This window comes from Canis aureus, chromosome 9 (assembly GCF_053574225.1).
Source record: "Canis aureus isolate CA01 chromosome 9, VMU_Caureus_v.1.0, whole genome shotgun sequence".
Taxonomy (NCBI): Eukaryota; Metazoa; Chordata; class Mammalia; order Carnivora; family Canidae; genus Canis; species Canis aureus.
The window spans coordinates 28,817,544-28,832,930 of record NC_135619.1 but is presented as its reverse complement, the minus strand read 5'-3'; the positions used below and the strand labels follow the sequence as shown (position 1 = coordinate 28,832,930).

At 36.0% G+C, this 15,387-nt stretch overlaps 1 long non-coding RNA gene across 3 annotated transcripts in view; it reads right to left on the bottom strand.

Annotated features, from left to right (window-relative positions):
- Positions 1 to 5,352: 5,352 nt before the first annotated feature.
- LOC144320079 (uncharacterized) overlaps positions 5,353 to 15,387 on the bottom strand; it is a 44,774-nt gene continuing 34,739 nt past the window's right edge. The window contains exons 3-8 of one of the 3 annotated variants that reach the window (XR_013385661.1): positions 15,147 to 15,284; positions 13,824 to 13,953; positions 8,470 to 8,498; positions 7,260 to 7,329; positions 6,738 to 6,869; positions 5,353 to 5,667 (exon numbers count right to left, since the gene is read on the bottom strand). This is a non-coding gene — a long non-coding RNA (uncharacterized LOC144320079). Of the gene's footprint in view, positions 5,668 to 6,737; positions 6,870 to 7,259; positions 7,330 to 8,469; positions 8,499 to 13,823; positions 13,954 to 15,146; positions 15,289 to 15,387 lie in introns of all 3 variants that reach the window. The other 2 variants (XR_013385660.1, XR_013385662.1) reach the window with 2 other exon arrangements.

The following is a 15,387-nucleotide window of genomic DNA, read 5'->3' as shown; positions in this document are numbered from 1 at the left end:
CCAAGGAGGGCTGTCACATTGGCTCTTCTCCATCCCCCGAATGAAGGTGAGGTTATCTGCATTAGACCCCTTCTTGCCTCTTAAGGGTAAGTGACCTGGCCTGAAACAATCCTTTCTTTCTTCTTGCTATTAACTTCTTGCTCCATCCTCTCTCCTATTAAAACCTTGCATTTGGTATAACTCCATACTTAATAAATGGAGTGCAGCCTATTCATGAATCCTTAAAGCCAGTCAGATCTTCAGATTTACTGGGATGGATCTTATTATTTATCAACTGAAACCAAATATAATCAAGCCTCCAGAGCTCCATATCCTTGAGAGTTCTATATGCTACTACTCCTGGGATTATTATAGATTAGATGCAGAAAAAGCCATATCCTCTAGTTCAAAGCAAGCAGTATTTAATACAATATACTTAATTGACTTATATAATTTTGGAGAGGGCTGAAAATACAAGTTATGCTAAGATCTCCAGTTCTTTCAGAACTGCATATAGTCCTCTGTTAGGAGGCTCCAGCTCCAGACACCCACAATAAAGCTTCCAATATCAGAAGAATCTGCAGTTGCAGATTTTATAACCAAGAAACACTTGCTATGATGTATAACAGCAGAATGGATGCTCAGAGCTCTGCTTCCCACCCTCTACCTCATCTTTGCCTTCTAAATCACATGTAAGTATATCCAATTGGCCAACCCTTGATTATATTCAGAATCCCACTAGCCAAATAGTCCAGGAAATGGAATTGTTACATTTGTAGTTTCTGCATAATAAAGACATACCTGCACAGAGGTAAAAAAAAAAAAAAGAACTGAGATGGAATCCACTATATTTATCACTGACAACAAATTTAAATATCTCTTATCTCCATTCATTTTATCTACATTTTAACCCACTAACCAACCAAATGGATTATTTTAAAGTATCCAATGATCTACCACATTACCTAACATATTCCTCTGTTTTGGTATTCCATCCCAGGTAAAGATGAAGGATGTATCATCTTATTGTAACTTCCATTTTGCTTTACCTAATCTAACTCTAAGCTTAACATATTACACAAGCAACATCTTTTTTGTATAAATGATTAAAATTTTTAGGCAGCATCCCATTTAACACTGGATCACTATACTCCTTCAAATAAAGAGGTAATACTATCCATAAGATAAAAATGAGTGATTATTTATATTAAAGGTTATTTTATACATCTTTTATTCCTCTTCACATTGGTTGTTTCTCACCATGTAAGCATAGATCATTTGGAATTTGGATTCTGGCAGGCAAGTGGTCTGTATATTTATGATATATTGAATATAAAATATGAATGTTTAAATAATTTGAAGGAATACAGATAATGGCAGCAAATACAGTTGAATTTCTCTCTGGCCCATTTTTTGTAATGTTAATGTAATGGGTCCTTTTATTTCAATAGAATATCAAGTTAATTATTCTAAACAAGATTTTTTTTAAAAGGACCAAATATTGTGAGTTGATAAATCTTTTATCAGTCTGTCTAAGGACTAACAGTGAAAAGAAATACCAAAACTGACCTAGCTGCTAACAAAATAACAGTCTTTATTGTGTACTTACTTGGCAAGAATGTATTCATTCAACATTGAAAGTGAAGTGTAAAAGCCAACATTTCACATAAACAGTCTGCTAATCTAACCAGCAAACTGGAAGCCCAAGATCTTGATAGCTCCCTTATCACACTATACTGAACTTGATGTATTCTAGTGAAGGATAAGAATTTCTTTACCTTCTAACTTGTTATAAAGGTACCATCTTGACTCTCAGGAATAAATAAAATATATTTTAGAAATCATTTGACAGCAATTTGTAGAAATGTCTTGGTAAAGAGGAGGAGAGTGATGGGTTGTAGAAAAGAAAGCAGGGAATATCAAAATAGATAACAGATTTACAGAACAGACACTGCCTGCCATATCCATCATGCTCCTGAAAGAGGACTGCCTCCATTTTTGACCTCAGATTTTTTTAAAAAAATTATTCATTTGACAGACAGGGGTGGGGTGAGCAGCAGGCAGAGGGTGAGGCATAAGCAGACTCCCCGCTGCGAGGATAGCACCTGACATAGGGCTCCATCCTAGGTCCTGGCATCCTGGGACCTTGATCTGAGCTGAAGGCCTACCTAGTACCTGACACAGGGCTCCATCCTAGGTCCTGGCCTACCTGGGACCTTGATCTGAGCTGAAGGCCAACCTAGCCACCCAGGCACTCTGATCTCAAACTTTCTAGTTGAGTTCTTTCCAGCTGGTCTCTAGGCTCAGGTGGAGGACCCTGAGGTCAAGGCATTCCCTAATGGAATAGAAACTACCCGTTCAGGCAAAAAGGACTGCCCTGAGCAAACAAGACACTACTCAGGATTGACTCCAAATCAAAGATCCAGATTGACTTTACTGACTACCTGCACATACACACCTTTGTCTTTATAAACCTGGAAGTATTTTGAGCATTCTAGAGACAGTTTTTGAGGTGCCCGTCTACTGTCTTCCTGATAGTGGCCTCGCTGAAATAAATCCCTTTCTCGTTTCACCATCAGTTGTTTTTCTGCCTTTGGATTTTGTCAGTGTCAGTGGCCAAATCTGGTCTGTTTAGGACCCCTTCATGCACTCCTGTGTCCTCACTAGACTCCCAGCTAAATGCTACAATGGTAACTGTTCCAACTAAAGGCACTTCCACCTTAGAAACATTCCCAGTGCTTGCTTTAGCCTGGGTGTTTTAGGATTCATCATCATGGGTCAGTTTATTTATTTATTTATTTATTTATTTATTTATTTATTTATTTATTTATGATAGTCACAGAGAGAGAGAGAGAGAGAGAGAGAGAGAGATTGGCAGAGACTCAGGCAGAGGGAGAAGCAGGCTCCATGCACCGGGAGCCCGATGTGGGACTCGATCCCAGGTCTCCAGGATCGCGCCCTGGGCCAAAGGCAGGCGCCAAACCGCTGCGCCACCCAGGGATCCCCATCATGGGTCAGTTTTTAAACTTTAAATTCATGTGTCAATCTCACTGTCTACCCCCATCTCTCATTCCACTATAAATTCAGGCAAATGCATTTTTATAGATTCAGCTCATTCCTCTATCCTTTCTCTTGCATGTCTTAATTTTCAAAAGGGACAAAAATACTGTCATCGCCACCTTTAATTTTAAGGTTTGCATCCTCATGCACACATACTGTTTCTTTGCAACAGTCCCCTGATCATCCTGACTGTACCTTGGAATTAGTTTGTTCAAGAATGTAGTGGTGGTAGTAGTGAGAGTGGAGAACTTAGTCTCCACTAGAATATTCCTTAAACTTGGGATAAGATGCTACAGGCTGCTTTTCACTGATTCCTTAATATTTTCTTCCTCTGTATTCTTCTTCAGTACATAGAAAATGCAGTGTAAGAAACAGGGTCAAGAATATAGGAACTGGAATAGAATAAACCTACAAGTTTAACCTGTAGAAGACAATTGATAATACTCTTCTCCATGGACTGACTTTGCCAAGTGTTCCTGTTTCAACCAGCAGGTGGCTACAGGTGTAGACTGGCAGGTGTCATCATTTGGCAAGGCATGAAGAGTCAGAGATATCAGTAATTGCCATAGAAGAATAAATTAGCTTAAGTGCTACTTGCCAGCAGAAGTCTGCTGGAAAGCTCCCTTCTTCCCATTCTGGATCTAATGTACCACATAAGTTTAGCTCTCCCTAGGAAGAAAAAGGCTTTAAAGCAATAGCAAAGTTCTGTTTTCCAGTTTGAGATGGAAAAAAACCCAGACCTTCTCTGTTAAGAGTTATACCTGTTCTAAATTCCTGTCACTGTTTCAGCATCAATGTTTCTAAGTCATTTTTTTCCATATTAGCAAAAACTATCAAATATTCCAAGGAAACAATTTTTCATGGTCACACTACTATGAGCTGAGACTTTAAGCTAAAAGTTAGCTTTTAGCTTAAAGTCTTTTCTAGCCTGTATTGCAATAATAAGTAAACTTCATAAAGAAAATCTCTTTTCATGAGGTCTACTTATACATGCATTGCCTGATGCATAACTACAAAATTTAGATAAATTAATTTTTCTTTTATAGTAAAAATGTGTATAAAACTTAACATTCCCCCAAGCAGCAAATTGATAGTATTATTAGGCCACTGCATGCTGCATAATTTTGACAAAACTCCTGCTTATTTGGAAAATGATAGAATAGGATTTTAATAAATGCTTCTGATTCTAAAGATCATGGGTTTTCATTCATGCTTATCACACCACACTCCTCAGATTATGATATAGTCCTGGTTTCAAATAACTTTATTACTTAAATAGAGGCACTTTATTAAATGTGGACATAAATGTGTTTTGTTATGATATAGGGGAAAATGTCATGAAATATAAGAATTCATAAAGAATATATATCTTGATGTTAATGGAAGGTAAGGCATTTTTAATTATATCACTCTGTAATGAAAGAAAGTTAAAGTTTGTTAGGGTGGAAACTGTTTAACAAATACTATACACATATTCTTTCATTATTACTTAAAGAAAGCTTTTCTGTTGGACAATAGCAACACAACTTAAGATAAAAATCATTGCATTTTAAAAGTCACATAATCATGTAACAACTATGTGGTAGATAAGTAGAGTTGGGGGAACCTAATCCACCTGCAAGCTGCCATATTTTATGCTTTCCCCTCTACTACTATGCTGTCTGAAGTGGAACACGCCGTACCCCTCAACCTTAACTATTCTGCAAAACATTTATGATCCTCACCATAACATCTTTATAAATATATGGAATGTAAAGCTCATATCTAGTATTCATTTTTAAATTTCTATTTCTCTTAATTTTTAGTTCTGTATTTCATGCCCCATTAATAACTTTAGGACTGAATATAGTTATTAATAATCTCCTTGGTTTCACTCCCATATTGAGATATCAAAAGTAAGTTACCTAAGCAAATGATGATGGAAAGTAAAGATATACATCATGAATGAAGATACTAGGACTTTTTGAGTTACAAAGGGAATAAAATGAGTTCTTGGCTGAAAACATAAGCCAATAGTTTCCTGATAAAAATCAATTAAAGGTTATAGTCATTTCACACAGATGAACATTTTTTTTTTGTTCTGTAGATCTACTTAATCACCAATAAATGCAAATATGCAACTCCTCTTTTTGAAAATTTGACTATTTTTCACTAAAGTCATTTTAACTATCCCTCCTTTCATCAGACCAACTAATAGTGTGCTTCAAAGTATGAGGATGCTAAGATAAAGCAAGATGTTGAACAGTAAAACAAAATTATGATCTGTGTATCCTTTCTTTTTCAAGAAAGCAGTGGCCATACTTTGATAATATCTGAGAGTTAAACCATCATTATTTTATTAGTATGTCACAAGTAAATCACATGGCAGGAACAGTCTGTACTGGTATTCCAAAACCTGTTGTACTTGCAAAAATTAATGTTTGCAGGATTCTCACTGGCAGTAGATGATGAAGTCAATAAAAAATGTACAAGTTTTGGGGCAGCCCGGGTGGCTCAGCAGTTTAACGCCACCTTCAGCCCAGGGCCTGATACTGGTGTCCGGGATCGAGTCCCACGTCGGGCTCCCTGCATGGAGCCTGCTTCTCCCTCTGCCTGTGTCTCTGCCTCTCTCTCTCCTCTCTGTGTATTCTCATGAATAAATAAATAAAGTCTTTAAAAAAAATGTACAAGTTTTCACAGACAAGGATGATAGCAAAGTAGGAAGACTCTAGGCTTGCCTAATCCCATGAACACAACTAGATAAAGTCTAAAGTCACTGGCTTAGAAAACAAGAGGAGCTGAGTTCTTTGAGTTCTTGCAGCCAGCAGGGCTTAGAACCTGGAGTTTCAAAGGTCAGCAGGCTGGGCTGGGCTAGAGCCTCGAAAGCACTGTGCTGCTCCTGGAGAGAAGGCAGGCCCACAACCCAGGGGCAGACAGCATGGAAATAGTGATCTAAAGGCTGCCTGGTCACACAGTGAGGAAAGCATTTGCTTTTTGCAGAGCATGTCCCCAAGAGGCACCATTCACAGAGACACATCCCTGGGAATCAAGGAGCTGGCCAGCACTCCAGCCCTGCAGTATACACAGAGAGCCATCTGTGGGAAGCAGCGCAGTGCCAACCTTGGCTACCTAACTTGCTTGCACAAAGCCTTACCATCTGCCCTTCCTCAGTCCTACTCACCTCAGTCCCAGTGTGGCAGGCTCCTCCCCCAGAAGACCAGCACAAACTCCCACCCACACCATGTCTCCAAACTAGAGACTTCTTGCAGGGTCTCTCAATTCCAGTGGAGATGGTGACAGGTCTCATTTCACAAGCAGATCAGAGTACCCACCTCACTAAAACTTGCCACATTTAGGCCAGGGACCAAATATGCCCATAGCAGGCAAGGAGAATAACTGCAGACAGCCAGCCAGAGGGATGGAGCAGCCAGCACATGGCAGGAGAGCAAATGTGCCACACACCAGAGACATTCCCTGAAACTCCCGGCCCTGTACACTATATGACCTATTTTTCATAAGGCCATTACGTTCAGGAGCAGGAGACAAAAATGGCTTCTCTAGCACACAGAAGGTAGCAGAGACTTATAGAAAATGCAAAGACAGAGGAATTTATACCAAGTGAAAGAAGAAGGTAAGGCCACATCCAGAAATCTAAGCAAAATAGATATAATTTACATGCCTGATGGGGAATTTAAAGAAATAATCATAAGGATACTCACCTTCATCTCACTGATGTCTTCATCAGTGAGATCCCTCCTATGGACATAAAGTTGCAAATGAATTAATCAGAGATGAAGAGTGTAGTAAGTGAGATTGGAAACAGACTTGATGCAATAAACTCCTCCAGCAGACTAGAAGAAGCAGAAGAATGAATTAATGACCTAGAAGACAAAGTAATGGAAAGCAAAGAAGCTGAACAAAAGAGAGAAAGAATTATGCAAAATGAGAATAGAATTAGGGAACTCAGGGATTCCATCAAACATAATAATATATTCATAATATAGAAATCCCAGAATAAAAGTTTTCTCCCCTTTTCTGGGGGCAGAAAATTTATTTAAAGGATTAATAACTGAAAGTTCCCCAATCTGGGGAAGGAAACAGACATTTGGATCCAGGAAGCACAAGAACTCCCATTAAAGTCAGCAAAAGCAGGCCAACACCAAGACATATTAATAAAATGGCAAAATATAGTGATAAAGAAAAAAATATATTAAATAGAGCCAGACAAAAGAAGTCCTTACCTTACAAGGGAAAACCAAGAAGGCTAGCTGGGGATTTCTTGACAAACCAGGAGAGAGCAAAATAATAGATCTAAAGTGAAGAATGGGAAAAATTTACAACCAAGCTACTTATCCAGCAAAGCTATCACTTAGAACAGAACGAGAGATAGTTTCTCAGACAAACAAAAGTGACCACCAAACCAGCCCTGCAAGAAATATTAAAGAGTTCTGTTTAAGAGGAATGGAAAGATCAAAAGAGCATAAACGCAGGAAACACAAACAATTAACATGAATATTTCTGCAAAAATCAATCAAGGAACTCATACACAAAAAAGAATATGAAATATGATAACATACCTAAAATGGGACATGGGAGGAGAAAAGAATAGTTTCTAACTTGAATGACCACCAACTTAATATAGAGTGCTATTTGAAGAAGAGGTTATATACAAACCAGTGTTAAGGATGTGTCAAAAACCAATAATAGGGGATCCCTGGTGGCTCAGCGGTTTAGCACCTGCCTTAGGCCCAGGGCGTGATCTTGGAGTCCTGGGATTGAGTCCCATGTTAGGCTCCCTGCATGGAGCCTGCCTCTCCTTCTGCCTGTGTTGCTGCCTCTCTCTCTCTCTCTCTCTCTCTCTCTCTCTCTTTCTGTGTATCTCTCATGGATAAGTAAAAATAAATTCTTTATTAAAAAATAATAAACATGCAAAGAATAAAAAAGAAATCAATTACAAAGAAAAATCAGCAAAACATGGAAGACAAGAAAGAATCAGAAAAAACCTTCAGAAACAACCACAAAACAAAGCGACAATAAATATATATCTATCAATAATTACTTTGAGGGATCCCTGGGTGGCGCAGCGGTTTGGCGCCTGCCTTTGGCCCAGGGCGTGATCCTGGAGACCCGGGATCGAATCCCACGTCGGGCTCCCGGCATGGAGCCTGCTTCTCCCTCTGCCTGTGTCTCTGCCCCTCTCTCTCTCTCTGTGTGACTATCATAAATAAATAAAAATTTATAAAAAAAATAATAATTACTTTGAATATAAATGAGCTAACTGCTCCAAAAGACAAAGGGTGTCAGAATGGATAAAAAGACAAGATCTATCTCTATGCTACCTAAAAGAGACACATTTTAGACCTAAAGACACATGCAGATTGAAAGTGAGGAGATGGAAAAATATCTATGATGCAAATGGATATTGAAAGCAGCCAGAGTAGCAATACTTACATTGGACAAACTCAGCTTCAAAACAAACACTGCAACAAGAGACAAAGAAGGGCATTATATCATAATAAAGGGAACAATTCAACAAGAGGGTCTAACAATTGTAATTATGCACTCAACACGAGAGGATCCAAATATATAAAACAATAACAACTATAAGGGAACTAATTGAAAATAACACATTAATAGTAGGGGACTTAAACACTGTACTTATATCAATGGACAGATTATCTAAGCAGAAAATCAACAAGGAAACAATAGCTTTGAATGACATACTAGACCAGATGGACTTAACAGATATATTCAGAACATTCCATTCTAAAGTAGCAGAATACATGTTCTTTTCAACTGTATGTGAACATTTTCCAGATGAGATCATTGTATTAGCCCAACAACCTTCAACAATATGAAGAATATTGAAGTCACATCATGCATCTTTTCTGATCACAATGCTACGAAACTGGAAATCAATCATAAGAAAAAAATTTGGAGTGACCACAAATAAATGGAGGTTAAAAAGCATACTGCTAAACATGAATGGATCAACCAGGAAGTCAAAGAAGAAATATAAAAAATACATGGAAAAAATGAATATGAAAGCACAATGGTCCAAAATCTTTGGGATACAGCAAAAGTGGTCCTAAGAGAGAAGTATATAGCAATACTGGCCTACCTCAAGAAGCATAAACATCTCATATAAATAACTGACTCTAACACTTAAAGGAGCTAGAACAAGAACAATAAATGAAGCCTAAACCATCAAAAGGAAGGAAATAATAAATATTAGAGCAGAAATAAATAATACAAAAACAAAAAAATAAATAAAACGAACAGACTAATGAAATCAGGAGTTGTTTCTTTGAAAAAAAAAAATCAATAAAATTGATAAACCTCCAGCCAGACTTCTTAAAAAGAAAAGCTAAAGGACTCAAATAAAATTACAAATGAAAGAAGAGAGGGAGGCCTAAGTGACTCAGTGGTTGGGCATCTGCCTTCAGTCCAGGGCATGATCCTGGAGTCCCAGGGTCGAGTCCCACATCAGGCTCCCTGAGGGAGCTCCCTGAGCCTGCTTCTTCCTCTGCCTGTGTCTCTGTCTCTCTCTCTCTCTCTCTGTGTCTCTCATGAATAAATAATAAATCAAATCTTAAAAAAAATGAGAGAAGAGAAATAAGAACACCACAGATTACAAACAATTATAAAAGAATATTATTGAAAACTATATGCCAAAAAAATTGGACAATCTAGGGAAATGGATAAATTCCTAAAGACATATGAAATACCAAAGCTGAAATAGGAAGTAATAGGAAACTTGAACTGACTGATTACCAGGAAAGAAATAGAATCAGTAATCAAAAAACTCCCCCAAAACAAAAGTCCAGGACCAGATGGCTTCACAGGTGAGTTCTATCAAACACTAAAACAACAGTTAGTGCCTATTTTCTAACTATTAAAAAAAAAAAGAAAAGAAAAGAAAAGAAAAGGAAGGAAAACTACCAAATTTATACTAGGAGGTCAGCATTACCTGGATACCAAAACCAGATAAAGACACCACTAAAAAGAAAACTACAGCCCAATATCCCTGATAAACATGGATGCAAAAATCCTAAATACAATACTGCAAAACAAATCCAACAATAAATTAAAAAAATTATTCACCATGATCAAGTGGGATTTATTCCTGGGATGCAAGGGTGGTTCAATAATCACAAATCAGGGATCCCTGGGTGGCGCAGTGGTTTGGCGCCTGCCTTTGGCCCAGGGCGCGATCCTGGAGACCCGGGATCGAATCCCACATCGGGCTCCCAGTGCATGGAGCCTGCTTCTCCCTCTGCCTATGCCTCTGCCTCTGCCTCTCTCTCTCTCTCTCTCTCTCTCTCTCTCTCTCTGTGACTATCATAAATAAATGGAAAAAAAAAAAGTATCAAAATGCTCCTTGTCCTTAGGATGGAATTATTTAAAAAAAAAAAAATAATCACAAATCAATCAACATAATATGCCACATCAATTAAAGAAAGGATAAGAACCATATGATCATTTCAATAGATGCAGAAAATGCATTGGCCAAAGTACAACATCCATTCATGATAAAAACCCTCAACAAAGTAGGCTTAGAGGGAACATGCTTCAACATAATAAAGGCAATATATGAAAAGCCCATGGCTAATACCATCCTTAATGGGGAACAACTGAGAGCTTCTTATATGGTCAGGAACAAGACAGAGATGTCCAGTCTGACAACTTTTATTCAACATAGTACTAGAAGTCCTAGCCTCAGAAATCAGACAACAAAAAGAAATAAAAGGCATCCAAGTCAGCAGAAGAAGTAAAATTTTCTTTATTTGCAGATGACATGATCATCTATATGGAAACTTGAAAGACTCTACCAAAAGTTCTACTAGAACTGATAAATGAATTCACAGAATAAAAAATCAATTTACAGAAATATGTTGCATTTCTATACACCAATAATGAAGCATCAGAAAGAGAAATTAAGGGCTCAGTCCCATTTACAATTGTGACAAAAAAAAAACCTGGGAATAAATCTAACCAAAAAGGTAAAATATCTGTACTCAGAAAACTATAAAACACTGATCAAAGACACTGAAGATAACATAAAGAAATGGAAAGCTATTTCATGCTCATGGATTGAAAGAACAAATATTGTTAAAATCTATATACTCCCAAAAGCAATCTACACATTTAATGCAATCCCTATCAAAATACCAATCGCATTTTTCACAGAGCTAGAACAAATAGTCCTAAAATTTTGTATCAAACACAAAACAGCCAAAAGCAATCTTGAAAAAGAAAAGCAAAGATGGAGGCATCAGAATTCTGGGCTTCCAGTTATATTACAAAACTGCAGTGATCAAAACATTATGCTACTGGCACAAAAATAGACACATAGATCAATAGATCAGGTAAAAAACCCAGAAATGAACTCATAATTATATGATCAATTAAGCTTCTATAAGGCAGGAATGTAGATCCAGTGGAAAAAATAATGTCTCCAACAAATAGTGTTGGGAAAACTGGACAGCAACATGCAAAAGAATGAATCTGGATCACTTTTTTTTACACTATATACAAAAATAAATTCAAAATAGATTAGAGATCAAAACATGAGACCCGGAGTGTACATTGAAATCCAAACCCTACATTGGTAACCTAGCGTTTCTGTTAAATTTTTTTAAATTAAATTACAAGCATGTTTATGCTCTGTGATCATTCCCACGGGATTATGATTAAATTATCAACAATGTCTGCATCTTATCCATTTAATTGTTTGTTTGTTTGTTTGTTTTTAACATTCAGGGCAGTGCCTAGTGAATTGTGCATCTTTGATAGTGTTGAGTGACTGAGTGAATACAAGAAAAAGTATTCAACATTTTACTATTTGGCCACAACAAATACACTCTTGGTTGCCTAAAAATTACTTTGGAGCAACAATAGTAATAATTCAATAATTAATGTATGCTTACTTTGGTTCATGCATACATTTAAGCATTTCATGCTTCTTTCTTCCAAATGGTGACAGTTACATTTTATCGTTTGGCAGAGAAACTTTGCTAGATGAGTAGTATTTGATATCAGACTAATATTCACATACAGAATTTTCTATGAAGTACTTGGTTTCAGAATAAATCACTTAAATAAAAGAAGGCATTTAATTGATATTAATTTACCTTGAAAACGCATTTGTACAGCTCAATTTTTTTTTTGGTTTTATTTTTATTTTTATTTTTATTTTTTTTTAATTTATTTTTTATTGGTGTTCAATTTACTAACATACAGAATAACCCCCAGTGCCCGTCAGCTCAATTTTTAAGTGCAGCTTTCTAAGTCCTGTTATTATGTGGCAAAACTAAACCATTAATTAAAAAAAATAAGCAGAAGTGATTCTCTGTGTAATAAAGAACACAATTTTATGATTTTTTTTTTGGTTTTTGAAATCTTAGGTATACTGATCACAGATATATTTGCAAAATAGTATTAATAAAGAGTGGTAAAGGGTCATTATGAATTGAACAAAAAAAAGTATTTAGAATAACCATATTTGTCAAGCTAAAAAGTTCTTTAGATGAATGTTTGGGTTTTTTTTTTCTTGCTAATTATAATGACTGGAAAATACAAGCTGTCTGGCATTTTGGAAACCATAAATATATCTGTGGATTGTATATACATAAGGATTTACTTTTTCTAACTATAAAATATTCATTAATTTTTATTTTCTCAATAAAATAATGCTTAAGCAAGATAATACTCTACAAGTTACTAAGAAAACTCATTCAAAATTGCTGTCTTTAAAATATTAAACTACTCTCTCAAATTCTTTATTCTCAAATTTATTCTCAAATTCTTTATTTTTACAACTAAATAGTTGTATTATGCTAATAGGTTTTCAAAAGTAACTGTAGTTAGATTTTGTATAAGTCTCTAACATAAGGCAGGATGCTCCTCCCTATACCTATTTCAAATCATTTAAAAAGGATGAAAAATTTAGTGGAAATACACTAAGCTAGTTTCAACATAACTAAATAATGAAGGGAAAAATTATTGACAAGACTCATAAAAATAAGTTTCAAAACAGTAATATTGTAAAGATATTGACCTGGGTATTTTTTTAAGGATTTTATTTATTTATTCATGAGAGACACAGAGAAAAAAGCAGACATAGGCAGAGGGAGAAGCAGGCTCCCTGCAGGGAGCCTGATGGTGGACTAGATCCCCCAAGCCCTGGGATCATGCCCTGAGCTGAAGACAGACACCCAACTTCTGAGGCACTCAGGAGTCACATGATCCGGGTATTTGTTAATTAAAAGTTCCAACTAATCATTTAATAAATAATCTTGAATAAAATATATTTTTAGTATTCAGAACAAAATTTGTAAGTTATATTTAAAAAGTCAAAGTCCTAGACATAATGATTTGGGTACATTCCAGAAGCTTTTATCAATAAAATTAACTGAATAGTGACACTCAAAGAGAAAAATCTGAAGTTGCAGGAAAAATACCTGTGTATATTATCAACACACTCTACATTTTATAAACTTAAAAAGATAAAAACAAACACTTAAACTGTGGTATTCTCAAAACCTAGAGTAACTGGATCTCATTACGCTGGAACTAAGCCATGCTCAAAAAAAAGTGGTTTTCTCAGTTTGGGACTATCATTTCAGTATTTCCTTAAAAATCAATAGATGCTTCAAGTGTCTATTTCCAGTCTTTTCAAATTAAGTTTTTAAAAGTTCTATTATCTCTTCTGTTTGTATTATTCTTTCTCTCTCTTCTCAACCAGGGGGTAATACTCTGGCCAGATGAGCCTGAATTTAATAGCTTCATTTCTTTCTACTCACCAGAGCAGTGATTTCATCCTGCAATTGCCTTTTTTCTCTTCTGTCAAGTCTTCTGCAACACAATCCATCAAGCCCTTCCTTGAGTTGTCTCTACTTATTTCTCTTCTCCAAGTGCAGAGAAATTCTTCTTCTTTGAGATACAATGTAAAAGACACACACACGTGCACTGGTTTCTGTTAGTCTTTTCCATCTTTCACAAAGAAATGTCTTTAGCATCAGATTTTTACAATCTAAGGCCAATAGCAACATACGCTAGAGGAAGGAAGGCATGTCATCTCAGAAATTCTAAAGAGATTGGATGGCAGTCCTGGATCTCCCATTAACATTGCAACTTTTAGAAACTATTTGTTTGTCTTATTCTTCTTTCTATACCACTGAGCTGCTAAAAGAAGAATGCAGGCTTGGGTATCTAATTTGTTGTGATTATTTAGGTTACTTCTATTTCTCTTGCTACAATTTTCACAAAAGGAGAAGACATAAAATGGATTGAAAAACAATTGTCACATCAAATTCCTGTTGGCAAAGGCATTGGTGGCCAACAGGTGAAACTAATGTGTGAGTTGAAGATTTGGATTGCATTTATCTCTATTTCCCCAGAGATTCCTTGTAATTAGGAGGAGACTGTACCTTTTTCCTATTTACTACAGCAACTTTAGTAATTAAGTAAATTCGTCCTTGGGCTTCCTTGAAAAAGTCATGTCTCTTTCACACTTTTTCCTTTCTTTAACATTTGCAATGTTATATAATTTAGGTCTTTAACTTCTAAAGATTTATTTTCCAAATAGGTCCAGAAAGAAAATCTAAATGGGTACTCATATATTCCATTCATTCCTCTAAAATTTCTACTCACCATCCAGGTATATGTGTCTTGGTATTAAGTTTGATAAAAGAATTGTTTTAAGCAATCTTAATTCAGGGTATGTACAGATTTGAAGTAAAAACTGGAGTGAATTTTAAGTTGCAATTTCATTTCCAGACTGCTTTTTCTCTATACCTAGAAGTAGTCCTGGAAACCTTTTGATTTATTTTATCTAAGGTTACTGACATTTTACTCTTCCATAACAAAAACATAATGAATTTGAAGTGATACAATAAATTACATTAAGGATTAGAAACTTGACTTGAAATATGAGGTCACCAAAACTGATTACACTGAAATTTAGGAATTCTTTAGTCAGTAAGCAGTTAGTTATTCAATGAATTTTTAACTGCCATTATTTCTTTTAGTCTTAATAAATATTTCTTTCTAAAAAGTCATTACAATGATATTTTAAAACTCCCTCCTGCCCTTCCCCCCAACACAAAGGATAGGAACATACGTACTTTGGGTTGTAGGTTAGGGAAAAATTCTGTAAAGTGCTTCCATGTAAAGCATCATCTAACTCTTCTGGGCTGCTTCAAGTCTTTGAATTACAGAGAATTAACTTCAGTCACTCAATGTCTGACAGGTTTTGACACTTCCTGCCTTCCCCAAAGACAGAGGAAGACACATTTAGTTTGACATAAACAGAAGAACATATATTAACGCTATGCCATATTATTACTTAATATGTACTGTATATGT